General features: G+C 48.9%; 1 protein-coding gene across 3 annotated transcripts in view; it reads left to right on the top strand.

Annotated features, from left to right (window-relative positions):
• Positions 1-847: 847 nt before the first annotated feature.
• LOC122376056 (iron-sulfur clusters transporter ABCB7, mitochondrial-like) overlaps positions 848-12,107 on the top strand; it is a 32,023-nt gene continuing 20,763 nt past the window's right edge. Inside the window, exon 1 of one of the 3 annotated variants that reach the window (XM_043355727.1) lies at positions 848-1,171. The gene's annotated coding sequence lies outside the window, so the exon portion shown is untranslated. The remainder of the gene's footprint in view (positions 1,172-12,107) is intronic. The other 2 variants (XM_043355729.1, XM_043355728.1) reach the window with 2 other exon arrangements.

Raw genomic sequence — 12,107 nt, 5'->3', positions numbered from 1 at the left:
GTCATTGGCGATAGAAGCACGGCGTTTGGCGATAGGCGATAAAACGTCAAATATTGGCGAATTTCCGAGTTCGCCTCCAAATCACCGAATATTACTTAAAAAAATAAACAAAACAAAGCGAAAAACATCGTTACGAAATATTTCGTAATCTGATTAATTTAACCTTCCGACGTTTCATATTAGGCACTAAAATACAGGGGCGCGGGAACTACTTTCCGACTTGGGCACACCATAATAGAGATTAACCTAGGGTACCCCCAAATCTAGTTTTCTCACCGGTTTTAGGCCACTTATTTTTCACCCCTTGGCTTTTTCAACAAAAAAAAGAAAACGTTTGCAAAAAAAGTGTGGTATTCCGTCTCAAAGCTGTGGGGGCACCGCCCCCACGACCCCATTGTTGGGGAGGCAAGCTGCCCCCACTGCCCCCCGGCTCCCGCGCCTATGCTAAAATATAAAATCTTCCTGATGAAAATATCTTCTGAACCACATCTCGCACGACCTTTGCTCAGGGGTGGAGATCTGTCAAAATGTCAGGGGGGGGGGGGGGTCCATGCCGGGCAGATGGAGGCGGGCTGGATGCAGTAGGTACCATTGACTTACATAGCAGTAATTCGTTTTCAGGGGGGGTCCTGACCCCCCCCCCCCCCCCCAAGATCCCCACCTCTGCCTTTGCTATTTTATTTGGCGCTGGTTAAGGTACGCTGTTATTTAGATGAATATGAGAAACGAGATAGGTTCTTGGATAGGTTACACGAACGCCAACTTGCGCTGCTACGTATGCTTATACAGCGCATCCTATTTGGCGAATTTTGGCGAAATTCGAGGGGCGAATTTGGCGATAAGGACCATTCTGGATCTGGCAACCCTGACTAGCCGGCCGCCGATCAGGGCTCATGACAATTTGGCATAAGTTGTCCTTTTCTCTACATGGCGATTATATTTGAACAGTATTTTCAGGTATTTTCGGCACCTTCTACCTTTCATCCATTTTGATTTCAATTCAATTTGAATTGGTTTGAATTGGTTTGGTCGGTGGTGGTGAATATTGAAAGCCATATTAAATGCGCAGGGGGATTATACACGGTTGATGTGCACTGAGGTGGATTAATTTTCGTACAAAATTAATATATACCTGCTACTAACAGAGCGTCAGCAACTATTTCTTGATCAGGTAAGCAATCAGGCCTCAAAGATGAGGTGGAGAGTGAGAGGGATAATTCTGTAGAATCACAATATGAATCAGAATCACTAAATGATCTCTTGCTGGACCACTGCAGTTGTAACTGAAAAGTCAACAAACGCATACCTAGTGTATAGGTAGTTTTTTCCGGTCTCGGTGGATCACATCAGCGTGGTGGTTTGTCTGGGGACTCCAAAGACAAATCGCTGTACGCAGCTTTCTTTGACACCCAATTCTTTGTCCTCAAAACTTTGCACATTTCTTTGTGTCAACTGTCATGTCCTTTGCTCGTATTTCTTTGTTGCACAGATATTCATCATGTTTTTTTTTGTATCCACGTTTGTTTGGCGGCGCATTTCTTCGTTTCACATTTTTTGTCCTCATATTTCTTTGTCTCCTAAAATCTTTGGCAAGTCTTCATCTGAAAATTTTAACCTAGCCTATCCAGTGGCGTATCTAGGATTTCTCTCAGGGGGGGGGGGGGGGGGGTCCGCAGTCAAAAGGGCCCTTGACTGACTGGGTTGAAAGGGCCCTTAACCCTCGCCGGACCTATTGGTTTTCTACATACGCGCCGGCCGAGGGGGGGGGGGCGGGTACGACCCCCCCTCGCCGTTTCGCCCCTGGTGGAGCTAGCGCGTCGAGGAAAAAACGAGCGTGTGCGCCGTTACGAGACGCAGAGATTGGTACCCGATTTTAAGGTCCTAGGTCAACCGGTGACCTATGAGGTCAGGTCAAGTGCCCCAAGGTACGGTTCAGTTTTTGGTGAATAACTTCGCAAAAAACGGCCGCAGAGCGCCGATTTCGGCAGCATCGTGTTCGTCTCGCTCAGGCGCGTCGAATGATATACTTTTTGTCCGGGTCAGGTCAACTTGGGGTGTTGACCTCAGGTCAAGGTCAGGTCAGCACCCCCAGGTCACGAAGTTGGTCGAAAGAGGTCATGTCGCATATCATTCGATTCGGCAGGTCTTCCTGAGTCCATTGGTGGCTTTCTCGACTCGCTAGCTCAATTTGATCAAGAGTTATTGTCGAAAAACTAATATGACCTTGATGACGTCATAAATGACGTCACGCAAGGTCAACATTGCAAAAGTGACGCATCTAACCTTGCAAGGAGTGCATCAAATCACGATTCTGTGTGCTTGAGATAGTTGGAGATCGTTCCCGGCGCCAGAATAGCAGTTTTCATTTTTCCCCATTGACTTATAATGGTGAGGTCACGAAAATGACCTGACCTCATATGACCTTTAGGAAAAATCCGAGATATACAATTTGTGGGACTCATAATGGATACTAGATCCTGCAAGTTTCATTTCCCTGTGACATCTCCTCTGGCAGTGAGGGCGTTGCGAAGTTGCGACATCTGAAGACAGTGCAGAGGTTCACTTATGACGTCATAGGTCAGTGACCTGACCTGACCCAAAAGTGCGGTTGGTGTCAAAAGATCCGGCTTGGATCAAAGGTCAGGTATGCCAAGTTTCAGCTCTCTATCGCCAGCGTGTTCGGAGCTATCGCGAAAAAACCCTATGGGGGGGGGGGGCGGCACCCGCCCCCCCCCCGGCCGGCGGGCAAAAGGGCCCTTGTAGCCTGAGTTGAAAGGGCGTTAACCCGCGCCCCGTAGGGAGGGGGGGGGGGGGCGAAATGGCCCCCTGTCCTCTTCCGTAGCTATCTCCTAAATGACTGCAAATATCGCCACCAAACTTTCAGGACCTCTCTGGGCATCCATTTTACACATTGTGACCAATTTTTTTCCAGAGGCTATGATAGGTTGGCCGCAAATGACGTCGGAATGACGTCATGTTCTGCCATTTTCGACAAAAAAAGGTTTCGCAAGAAGAGCCACAGGCCTACAGAGCTGTAGAAGCATAAAAATGTTCCGACTTAAAAGGTGTAGAATTGACAGGCCTAGATCAAATCTGAGCACAGTTTACAGAAAGAGCATTAAAAGAGCTTTGATTGTTTTGTTGGGTTGGGCCCAGGCCCTTTCGGTCTGACGAGTCCATTTCAGAGCCCTGTTCGATCGCTGTTTTTATATCAGCGTGCTGTCGGTTTTCCCCATATAAGGAAGCTATTGCTGGCGCTTCTTGGCCTCTCATTGGTCTAACGAATAGACCACTTGAATTCGACCAATGAGCCAAGAAGTAGCAGTATGCTCGCAGCCTGCTGATAAATAAACGGGGTGCGAACAGAGCTCAGGGCCGGAAGGATGGTAGGAAAGGAATTGAGGGAGACATTGGTCTGGGCGGGCACCTTGGTGAGTCACCGGGGCTGAGCCTGTCCAACAGGACAGGCCGATCAGCCCCCCAAGTGCTCACTGCACCCGGTTACGAGCGTGCTTGATTAGGAGCTGCACTGCGCTCCAATGGGAGCCGCCCGCATGGAATAAAGTTGCCCGTCCAGGTCCAGCCCGGATCAGGGTTTGCGGCATGGATGAGAAGGATTTGAATGTCATGAGGATGGAACCGGCGAAACGGGTGTTGAAGAGCTATTAACTACGCTTTTCTGCGGCACTGTAGCTCCACATTTCCGAGTCATGCGATGGTTTGTTGAAAATTGTCGAAATTGGATCTGAAAATTGGCGAAATTTGCCCTTGATGACCTATGTGAACTGACTTTTGACCTGATCTAAAAAGTGACCAGAGTAATTTCGTCATTATTGTTTGCGTCCCTTCAGACGCTGCCTTTGGCGTGTCGTGGCTCAGAAGCCGAGTTAGAAGCAGGGGTGCGTGGTGAGTCGCGGAGCTGGAGCTGCAGAGCCGCCGGAGCAGGCATATTTTGCCCGGAGCCGGAGCCGTGAAAGAATTTAGCCCGGAGCCGGAGCCGGAGCCGGAGCATTCAAAAAAGGCGGCGACTCCGGCTACTTTTTTTTTGAAGAGGAAACAATTATTGACCTAGTTCGGTTTGACAGTACAAGGCAGTAAAACATGTGACATTCAAAACAGCCTTGCTATGCAAATACAGAAGCAACGTGAACCAATCCTTCATCTTTTCTCTTCCACCCGTATTTAACTGTATAGAGGATTACTGAATACTGGATCCGGAGCCGGAGCCGGATCCAATTTTTTTCTCCGGAGCCGGAGTCGTCTGAAATTTCCACGGCTCTACATCCCTGGTTAGAAGGACCCTGGCCAGCCGAGGGGGGCCGGGGGCGTGGGTGCCACCACATTGTGTTTTTTTTTCGACAGTTCGGAACACGTCGGCAACAGAGAGCCAAAACTGGGCATAGCTACCTAACCTTTGATGCAAACCGGGCCTTGTGACACCTGCATTTTCACGGGGGGCCTCTGGTCGTCTTAAGGACTCTCTGTTACCCTCAGAGGGAACCTCTGATGGCCTCTGAAGACCATCACTGGCCTCAAAGGGCCCTCTAGTGGCCCCCATGGTCCTTCTGAGTACCCAGAAGGGCCCTCTGTTTTCTCTCCAGGGACCCTTTTTACCTCAAAAGGTCCTCTTTTACTTCAGATGGCCGTATGTTGGTCTAATACATGAGACCCCTGGTGGCCTAAAAAAGCCCTCATATCATCTAAGGGGACCCCTGTTTGCCTTAGAAAAGAGGTCCCTCCGGGTGCCTGAGAGGCCGTTTGTGTCCCAAAGACCCAAAGGGCCCATTGTTCAGGCCTCATAATGTCCCTAGTTGGCCTAAAAAGTCCTCTGGGCCCTCTGTTCGCCTCATAGGGCCAGCTTTTTCCTCAGAGTGCCTGATGACCTCATAGAGCCCATAGTGGCCTGACATAGCCTTCATATCACCTCAGAGGGCCCTCTGTTGTAAGGCTCGAGTGGCCTTCTCAGAGGGCTCCGACTGCGCTGTGACTGACAATTGTTCACTCTTATCCCCCTTTTGGGTGACCTATTTCCCCCTCTGACACCCAAGCCAAAATACAATTTTGGGACACTGACTCCGAGGGCCAGTTGATTTTCAGAGGGCCCTCTTTGAGGTGGATGTGAGGGCCCTCTGTTCGCCTCAGGGGGGTCCTCTGGTGGCTTCAAACTTCAGAGGACCCTATTTTGGCATCAGAGGGCGCCTCTCTGTGGCATCAGAGGGCCCTCGGATGCCTCAAATGGCCCTATTACATCTCAGAGAGCTGTCTTTGACCTCAGAGGGATCTTTTTTACTTCTTTATGGTGTCTAAGGGGCCCTCTGGCCTTTGTTTGCCTCAAGGGGCCTCAAGGGGTCCTCCGATGACTTCCAAGGACCCTCTTTGATCTCAGAGGGCCTGATGACCTCATAGGGCTCATGATGGTCTGACATAGCCTCATAGCACCTCAGAAGGCCCTCCAGTGGCCTCAGAGGGCACTTTGTGGCATTTGAAGACCCTCCATTCGCCTTAGAGGACCCTCTTTGATCTCTTTGATCTCTTCGACCTCAGAGGGCCCTCTTTGAGGCGGCTGAGAGGGCCCTTTGTTCACCTCAGAGGGCCCTCCGGTGACCTCCAGGGACTATCTTTGATATAAGAGGGCCGTCTGGTGGCCTCATGGCTCATAGGACACCTTGTGGCCTGAAATTGACCTTGGTACCTCAGAGGGCCTTCTGTTAGTCTTAACCCATTTACGCCCTTCGTTGCGTTTTCGCAACGCAAGTAAGCGTCGACGTGATCGAAGCTTGAGAAGTGTGTAATGGAGGCTAACCGATGAGACAAGTTTCAGTGTGTGTAACATGGTTGTGCGCATGATGCTACGCAGTTACAAGTCTGTGCGGTCGGTAAGTCACTGCCTAGAGCTCCCTGAGGGAAGTCGAAGGTCTTGTGAGTGATGACGTCACGAAAAACAACACAAATAGGCTAAGTGCTCAATGATATCGTAATGAAGATTGTGTAAACATATTCTGCAGAGTCCCTACAATAGGTTAGATATGCATTTTGTTAAGAAATCATGCTGCAAAAAGGGTTTGTGACTATTTTCAAACATGACTACGGTGGCGTTGCGGAAACGCAACGAAGGGCACATCGGAAAGACAGCGATGTTGCGAAAACGCAACGAGGGGCACATTGGTAGGGTAGCGGAAGTATGAATATCAACAATAGAGTTCACTCGTGATACGCTGTGGGTTCTTTCTTTCTCTCCCCCATCTTCCTCCCTCTCTTCCTCGTTCCCCCAACTCTCTTCCTCCCTCCCTCTCTCTCTCTCTCTCTCTCTCTCTCTCTCTCTCTCTCTCTCTCTCTCTCTCTCTCTCTTTCTCTCTCTCGTTTTGTAGTCATGATGGACGTGTATAGGTATGTTAAGTGCAATGTGCGTTTGCACTTAAAATGTTGCGACATATTTCACATTTACTGCCTCAAACAGCTACAAACACTCCTTTCTTTTTCTCTCATATCGGGATGTTCGTTCACTATGTAAGCCATGTGTTCCCATGCATCTGAAAATCGCATGGTAGGAAGAGGACCTGTATCAAACGGTCGGCGATGCTAACGGACCTGAGAGATAATTAGGTCCTTTGGAAATTGGATCGACTATGCACATACATTGTGCATATACAGGGTGATCCAAAAAAATGGGAACCCCTAACTTAAAATGTCTATAAGTCCGAAAGTATTCACTTTATTGACAAATTGCAAACACCATTAAAAAGAGCATTAAGTCCTCCATAAAATCACGTCAAATTCGTGCATGTATGTTGTAAAGCATTGGCACACTATTAGCTTTTGGAATGAGCGTCAGAAAACTGAGTGAAACGAAATCGCCAAATGTTAACAATGCGCTGAAATCCGTTAGCACTCTATCTGTTGTCTTTTTGCGAATAACACCACATCCATATTCAATATTATTTCATAAAAGTTAGCACAGAAGCACAAAGTAGAACAGATACGCGCGTCCTAGCTTCCGCTGTTCATCACAGCATGTGCTCAACGCGAGCTCCGGGGGCCGTTACGCAGGCCTGCAGTTGCTTGGGGACAGCTCCGACTGCGCGTGCCAGCAGTCTCTGGGACAACTGGTCCCAGCAGGCCGTCAGCCTTTCCTTTCCTTACAATAGCACGTGAATGAGCTATTTTTATTCATGAACCTCCAACAAGCGACATGGTCAGAACAGCAAACCGTCAATCACTGATTTGCGCATAGGATGTTCAAAACCGTTTCACTGAGTTTCGTGACACAAATTTTATAGGCATATGTCTAGGGCAATATTGATAATAATAAGTAAGTACAATCAACTCGATTTTATAGAGAATTGAACCCTCTTTCTAATGGTGTTTGCAATTTATCAATAAAGTAAAAATTTTCTGACTTACATGCATTTTAAGTTAGGGGTTCCAATTTTTTTGGATCACCCTGTATAATGAATAACGGGGATGTAGTCTGGTATCAGACGACAGATAGACATTGCCATTCTCTGGATACAATCTGCTGACTACCAACCTTTACGTTAGAAAAGATAACTCAGGGTCGGCAAATAGTGGGATATGCCCCCTCTGTGGGTGGCAGAGCCCTTCGGCAGGGGTAATGAGGGCGTCTGGGAAAATAGTCTTTTTTAGGATTCATAAGCTGCATAAGTTAATAAGCTGCTTGATGTGGAGTATACGCTTGTTTTCTTACTTGGGATAGGCCTTTTATCGAATCAGACCATTTTAGAGCTAGCAGTATTATTGGAATTAGGGGAGACATTTGTCTGAGCGGGCACAGTTAATCGTCGAGACTGAGCCCAGCCAGTGGGCAGGCCACCCATGACCCAGCCCCCCTCCCCCTCCCAAGCACTCACTGCACCCGGCTACAGGCGTGCTCCTTTGTGAGCTGCCCGAATGCGATACATATACAGTTGCCCGTCTAGCCCGGAAAAGGGGATTGAGGCGTGGAGATGAAGGATTCAACTATCCTGAAGATGGAAAGGACGTATTCACGGAACAGTTGGAAAGTGTGCCACTGCGTCGAATCACCATTCTGCCCTGGCATTGCCTCGAGAAAGAGGTTACACGTGAAGGTCACTGAGAGTGGGACAATGACAATTTTGGATCAGATGTAAACATGATAAACTGGGAGGCGATTTGTTATGATGCGCTACGCCTTGCGCGGGTAATTTGTGAAAGCCCGATCGGTTCATTTTTTTCTCTTTTTTTTTTTTTGCTGGAGTGGGTACGACTAACCTGCAATGGAATTTAACTTTACTCCTAGGAGGGTGGTTAACGATCATTGCGGATACGCGTATACGTGAGGCACTGGTTTACTCCCAACCTCCGTTCAATTGTTTTCAGTGTGGGGTCTGATAGGTGGGGCCCGATAATGGCTCTGTCTAGCATCCAAAAAGAAAGCGTCACCCTGAGTACGTATCGACCACAACTTTAAATGGACAACTGTTGTCGAAAATGACCGTTTGTTGTCATCTCCCCGTTCGCGAATCCTGAAGTTATGCTCCCCCACTGAGGCTTTTAGGCGGGTTATAGAGCATGAGGGATGTGGGTTCCACATTTTCAAGCAATAGTTGTCAACAGTTGATTGATGTTTTGTCAAAATAAATTAGCATATACGGCAGTTCAGTGTACTTTATGGCCGCCTGATGTGCCCGTCGTTGCGTTTTCGCAACGCTGATGGCGCCCGGTGTGCCCTTCGTTGCGATTTCGCAACGCACATTTTTTACGTTTTTCTCGAAAAACTTTTGCTGCAGGCAAAAACTATTTTCGATTCCATGCAAGGCCCTGGTAGGAGCATAGCATATTTTGATTTCATCGATTTTCATGATGGTCAATATTCCTGGGCATAAATGGGTTAAGGGGCCCTCTGCTGGTCTTAGCGGGCCCTTTGTGTGTCTGGGAGGCCCCCCTGAGTGCCTGAGAGGGCCCTCTGTGTACCTGAGAGGGCCCTCTGTGTGCCTGAGAGGGCCCTCTGTGTGCCTGAGAGGGCCCTCTGTGTGTCTCAGAGGACCCTCTGTGAGCCTGAGAGGGCCCTCTGTGTACCTGAGAGGGCCCTATGTGTGCCTGAGAGGGCGCTCAGTGTACCTGAGAAGGCCCTCTGTGTGCCTGAGAGGGCCCTCTGTGTGCCTGAAAGGGCACTCTGTGTGTCTCAGAGGGCCCTCTGTGTACCTGAGAGGGCCCTGTGTGTTTGAGAGGGCCCTCTGTGTGCCTGAAAGGGTCCTCTCTGTACCTGAGAGGGCCCTCTGTTTGCCTGAGAGGGCCCTCTGTGTGCCTGGGAGGGCCCTCTGTGTGCCTGAGAGGGCCCTATGTGTGCCTGAGAGGGCCCTTTGTGTGTCTCAGAGGGTCTTTGTGTGCCTGAGAGGGCCCCCTGTGTGCCTGAGACGGCCCTCTGTGTGCCTGAAAGGGCCCTGTGTTTGCTTCACAAGGCCCCTCATTGGCCTATAGGTGTCCTCTTATAGTCCTCAGGGGGTCCCTAAAAGAGTTCTACAATACTTTTTCTTTTTGCGAATAAAATGGGAAGTGGTCAAAAGGGCCCTTGAAGTCGTTTCAATTTTTTCGTGTTATAAAAAAACGTTTTGTCTAGGCTCCAGGGGGGATCCTAGGACCCCCAGGGTCCCCCCTTGGCCCTTGGATACGCCACTGAGCCTATCCTAACCTAATAAGCTGTCACACTCTTTGCACTGCTACAACACGAAACGCTCGGCTCTGCGACGGGCCGGCGGTAGAGTGAAAGAGATAAGCACCGCCGTTGAGACAGATTCAATAATTGTACGGCCGATGGGAGGGCCAGAATCTCACTGCTGCTACGCTTCAAGCAGTCAGATGCGAACAATTTCAAGATTCTTCAAGATAAACAATTTATCGGGGTATCTTTGATGCAGCTAACCTGCGCTCACACTCAACTCGGCGGGACACTGATCTGGCTCACCTACGCGTGAGGACCGAACCAGAGAGGCGGCGCATGCTCTACAACATCCTCCAATGATATTAACGCATGCCCCACGATTTTAGGAATCTGTCGGTTGGGAAGTGCGTTCGATTTCAGAGTTGTATCTGCGTTTTAACCCTATTCCTGGCGGGGGGGCCTCAGGAGCCCCCCCTGAGGTTTTTTGGTTATTTCTCCCAAACGCGTTGAGCTAGGAAGCTCAAATTTTCTGACTTTTCCTAAAAGGCTTCTACGCAACATGTCTGAAAATTTTGAGCTGATCTGACCTCAGGTCAGGTCACCAGAGGCGGTTTGGTGACCCTACCTCAGAAAAGTTTGCAATCACGCCAGAGCTAGAGTTTTTGACCGATCAATTTCTTCTCTTCAGGCTTTAGTTAGGGTACCAGTATGTGCAATTTGTATATCTCGGAATTTTGATATCGGTGACCTAAGGTCAGGTCAGTTTCGCGACCTCCCCATTATAAGTCAATGGGGGAAAAATCAACTCCCTGTTTTTACCACTAAAACGGGTCGGAATGGCCCCATATACCATACATGACTTCATATACGATCAACCTTCACTACCTTGAGGTCTGTTTTGCTGTTGGGCAGCTGTGAGGTCATGTGACGTCATCAAAGGTCACCAAAGGTTTTTGGCCAATAACTCCGTACAGGAACAAGATACAGATGCGTGGATGGTCTCATTGTGTTCAGCTCGTCAAGACGCATCGAATGATATACATGATGACCTCGAGGTCACGTGACCTGAGGTCAACCTTTGACCTTGACCTTTCGAGGTCAACATATATATCATTCGATGCGGATTGACGAGAGGATCACGATGATGCCCTTAGTTTGTTCCTATCTTGACTAATTCGAAAGTTATTCGAGAAAAACTCTCCATATCTAGCGCCGCCATTTTGACTTTTTCGACCCCTGTGACGTCATCTTTGACCTGACCTGAAAATGACCTCAGTAAAAATTGTAGATCTTGACCGTGCGTATCCGATGCCGTTTACCGTTTGTCGCTGCGATGTGTAGTTTTTGAGATCTGAAGGGGGGCCGAATCGGCCCCCCCCCCGCCAGTTTCTTGTCCCGGCGGAGCCCGCCAGGAATAGGGTTAACCCTCGCCCGTATTGGTGTTTTTCCATGCGGGAACGTATGAGGGGGGGGGGGGGTCCGTTGGACCCGCTTGCCGTTTCGCCCCGGATCGAGCTAGAGATTCGCGGAAAAACGAGCGTGCTGCCCGTGACGAGAGGAAGCCGATGATACCCAATTTTAAGGTCTTAGGTCATTGGGTGACCTTCCAGCTCAGGTCAATGACCCAAAAGTCGAGAAAATCGGGACCTGTTAGAACGTCGTAAAGTGTGGCTGCTATGGGGTTTTTCGAGGTGCTGATCACGAATATCATGTTAGTTTTGATCACAGATGATGCTTTTATGCCTTTAGGCCAGGTCGGTTCAGGTCAGGTCAGGTCATCCAGTAGGGGTCCTGCCGGGTATTCGTAGTAGGTGTCAACCGCCTCTGACAGCTTCGTAACTTGTTACGAAGGCACCAGAACAATTTCGTAAGTGTTCATTTGGTTGCTAAATTCGAATTCAGCTAAAAAAAACTGGCCTAGAATCATGTAAAACTCGAAAAAGTGAACCGAGGTCATCGAAGGTCATTGACCTGACCTGACCTTCAGGTGACCTTGACCGGGCTTGACACCCACCGTAATGCATGGGACGAACATCATTTCACATGTTTGAACGTTTATAACCGCAAAAAGACTAGAAACGCGCGGATGATGAGAGCTGACATACGCTGATTCGCCATTCCGGCAAAACATGGTTTCGAGAAATAGGTCACATGTCAAAGGTCATTTGGGTCAGGATCATGAAATTTACAGAGTAGGTATAAAATTGATCACCTCGAGGGTACTGAAAGTTTCGTTGCGATCGACCTCTTTTTCCGTGAGTTATTCGCGGAAAACCGAGGGCGGGGGTCCGTTCGACCCCCCCCCCCCCCCTATGCGGGCGAGGGTTAAGGTATGAATGAGGGATTTGGTATGTGTACTGGCGACTGCGTGCTGTGATTTATGAGTGGGTTTTAACTCAGATTCGATACTCAGAATAGCCATTTTACTGTGGAGAGTGTTTTAATTGTCATATGCAAATGCCAAATG

The sequence above is a fragment of the Amphibalanus amphitrite genome, unplaced genomic scaffold, assembly GCF_019059575.1.
Source record: "Amphibalanus amphitrite isolate SeventyFive unplaced genomic scaffold, NRLGWU_Aamphi_draft 001999F_arrow, whole genome shotgun sequence".
NCBI classification, from domain to species: domain Eukaryota; kingdom Metazoa; phylum Arthropoda; class Thecostraca; order Balanomorpha; family Balanidae; genus Amphibalanus; species Amphibalanus amphitrite.
The sequence above is the reverse complement of the archived record's forward strand: the minus strand, read 5'-3'. Positions and strand labels throughout refer to the sequence as shown.